The following is a 3,814-nucleotide window of genomic DNA, read 5'->3' on the forward strand; positions in this document are numbered from 1 at the left end:
TGAGTTACTGTAATCCAAGTGATGGACAATTAAATTACCCTAATTGTAATTGCTTTATTATATTGTTTGGTTAAACTACATCATTTGTACCAATTGATGCTTTCTATGTGCTACCAAATGGTCACAAACAACAATACAAATCTATCATCTGTTTTCTTTTGTTTATTTAATAGGATCCAATGCAGAAAATATCTTTTGGAAAAATTTCTTGCTAGAACAATGGGAAAAACATGCAGTGGGAAGAAAACAACTAAGAACAAAATAGATTTATCATATCAAAGGCTTCCTTTCCCTCTCAAAATAGATTAAAAGCAGGTCTTATTTTTATCATGTAAGTAAAAGCTAGAGAGACATTGTGAATGTGAGTTTGTGATACAAATATCTTGAAAATACTACAACTCTTAATTTCGTGTATTTCGATGTAGCAAATAAACAGATGTAGAAACTTGCTGAGGGAGTGGTGGCTGGCTAAATAAATACATAGAAACTCCAGTGTTTTGCCATGTTGCAAACTATAATAACTCTTCAAAGTTTTGGACAGATTCCCTTGTATTATTGGTTAGGGTGTAGCTCTGTGGAAAATTGTAAATGTTGTCTTTTGGTATTTACTTAAGAACCCTTTGTAATCTTCAGCTATATTTATAGCTTAAAGCGGGAAGAAATCAAAATTAAAGAGGCCTGCTTGAGCATCCTTTGTAATCAAATGGTTTTCCCATTTCTCCTTAAAATAAAAGCATAGCCCATGTGCTTGGCTGCCTTAGGAGACCACCCGAAGAGTTTACAAGCTCTGACCTAGTGCTAAATGTCTCTGGAAAAGCAGAAGCTGCAGAATTTGCATCAGGGAGTTGTGGATAAACTTGTTCATTTTTGTAGGACCAAGGGGCCTCCTGGGGACTCTGAGGTCTTCCCTCTGTGAGGCCCCATGATGCCCACTGCCTTTCGTGTTTCCTGACCCAGCAGAGCCAAGAGCACCACTGAAATGGCCTCCTCGATAGTTGCTCTGTCTGTGGGGGCATCAAGCCCCAATGCCAAGGCACTGTGACAAAAGGTGTCTGTCCCAGAATGGAAGGCTTGGGTGGCAGGCGCCCCAAGATGTGCAGCAATAGCCTGGAGCCCCTGAAGGCAAGAGCTGCCAGGTCAGAGTTGCAGCAGTGGGCTGTATGCTGGCACTGAGCCACATGATTTCAGCACAGCCCAGGCTCGCCTGTGCTGTGTAGCTGGGAGGAAAGGTGATCTGAGGGAGCTGCTTCACGGACCTTCCAGGGGAATGAGCAGAGGTACTGGCTGCCCTGAGGGCAGTGCAACTGTAGAAGTCAGTTGTTACTGAACAAGGGCACCAAAACCCAGAGCCCAAGACTGGGAGTGATAGAGCTGTCCATCAGTTATGTTATTTAGACTTTTATAAACTGTTTCCATCATAAACAACGTGGTCAAAGAAGAGCTTTTAAGTTTTGGCTTTCCCCTGTTGCTTACAAGATGCTTAAGGCAAGGCTTTAATGAGAAAGGGTTTTTATTAGACCAATTGCTTGTGTTGGCAAAAGCAGCTGAGCTTTAGGACAAACAGAACCTCTGGGTTTGTGCAGCTGTAGAAAGCTGTCATGGAATCATAGAATTGTTTGAGTTGGAAGGGACCCCTAAAGGCCATCTGGTCCAACTCCCTGCACTGAACAGGGACACCTACGGCTCCATCAGGTGCTCAGAGCCCCTCCAGCCTGACCTTGGCTGTCTCCAGGGATGGGGCATCCACTGCCTTTCTGGGCAACCTGTGCTGGTGCACCTATGCCCTTTATGTAAATATAGTCTTCTCTATGTCCTAGCTAAATCTCCCCTCTTAGTGTGAAACCATTTCCCCTTGTGTTACAGCAGACCCTGCTAAAGAGTCTGTCCCCTTTCGCCTTACATCCCCACTTGAGATACTGAAAGGCTCTTTCAGGTCTCCCCAGAGCCTTTTCTTCTCCAGGCTGCACAGCCCTAGCTCTCTCAGCCTGTCCTCATAGAGAGTTGTTCCAACCCTTGGGCCATTTTTGTGGCTTTCCTCTGCACGTGTTCAAGTAAGTCCTCATCTCTGCTGTACTGACTATTCCCTCTCTGGATGTATCTGTGTCATAGGTACGTAAAATTTAAGAACCCCTTTCCATTCTGCCAAAAACTCACTAAAACGTGAAAGCAGTTTCTGTTGAGGTGCTATCCCTGGGGAGCAAATTGTTTTCCTAGGTGGTGTACAAGAGCTTTAGCAAAAGAGGTTCTGGCTCTGAATTGTTATATAGTGAAAACAATTCCTTATTTGCTGTAATGGAAACGAAAGTAGAACTGCTCAGATAGGACACAAATTGACCTCCCATAACTGCATTGGAAATGTCCCAGAAGTAGTTATAAGAGCAGCTGGGTATGTTGTGAAAGAAACAGAATAGTAAAGTTTTCCAAAATTTCAAGTAAGAGAGCCCAGTTTATTGCCTGCTAACTTTGGTCCTGGTGATCAGATCACAGCTGCATATCATTTAAATTTTATTTCTTTATATTTGGACAGAAAACTTGTTGCCTTTTTACCTGCTTTTCTATTTCTAGAAAGAACGTAGGATCAGAGAAACTTTTGTGGACTATGGAGTCCCGCTTCTTCCTGCAACTTAACAGGTAATATAACCCCACTTGTAAATTTATGAAACTTTCATCTTAAAATAATTTTGAAGGGGTTCTTTTTTTGGTCTTTTTTTCTCTACTCCATACCCTTATAATGAAGCTGCTGCAGTAGTTTTTATCCCAGACATATGGAAATATTTGCCATAAAAATGTATCATGGACTTTACAATATATGCAGGTGATCTTATGCTGAAACTGAGTTGTTCTTAAATTCTTTCCTTCTGGTGGTATTCTTTTTCCCCCTTTCTTTATCTCCAGTATATTCAGAGAGTGATAATACACATTTCCTCATATTTCAAGTGGATAAATAATAAAAAGATTACAAACTATATAATATAAATCCTTTAAATCTCTTTCATCAGGATTGTTGTCCATTTGGCACTATTCCAGAAAAGGCCATATCAAAATCTCACATAATGGATTGAACACTTGCATGTCTATAGGGAAACATTTTTTTCATAGCTAGTTCTGCCTGAGGGGATGTGATTTTACTCCAACAGATGAAAATACTGATTTATTATTTTTATTTACCTAAGCCTCTTTTCTAGATCATAAACCTTTAGCAGGTAGTAGAAAATTCCTGTTAGTAATTTGAAAGGGGATGACTTTGGACTTTGTACTTTTAAACTCACCCACTTTCTGTAACTGAAGTTCAATGACCTTTATGATGTTCTAGGCGTTTTCTGCTTTGGCACTGCCTCCAAACTCTGTCATCAGAAAATGTCATAAGCGCACTTACGGTGTGCCAAAATTAGCTATGATACTATCCACTATTTTTAGTCTACAAACTAATCCTAGAAAATTCAGCTGGTAACTTTGCTCCAAACATACACTTCCCGTTTCAGTGTAACATGTTGAATCTTTTTATTTTTGCCCTGGTAATGAAGATAGTACAGTCTGTCCAACACCTAAGAAATCTACGTTTTTCTGTGTTTTTGATCTGATTTCCAGTTCATTCCTTAGCCCTAAATTCTTATCTTCTCTTACATGGTAATCTTTCTCATTTTCAGCTAAGTTTTGAAAGACTTGTGTATCAAAAGGTTTCATGATGTCCATCAAAATTAGGCTTACTGGTTTTATTTTAAACTAGGAAAAAAAAAAAAGGGGTTGTTTTGCATTTATCTGAAAAAAGGCATCCAGGTAGACCTCGTACAGTCTTCTTCCCATGAAAGACCTT

Source organism: Tetrao urogallus (genome assembly GCF_951394365.1).
Source record: "Tetrao urogallus genome assembly, chromosome: 4".
Taxonomy (NCBI): domain Eukaryota; kingdom Metazoa; phylum Chordata; class Aves; order Galliformes; family Phasianidae; genus Tetrao; species Tetrao urogallus.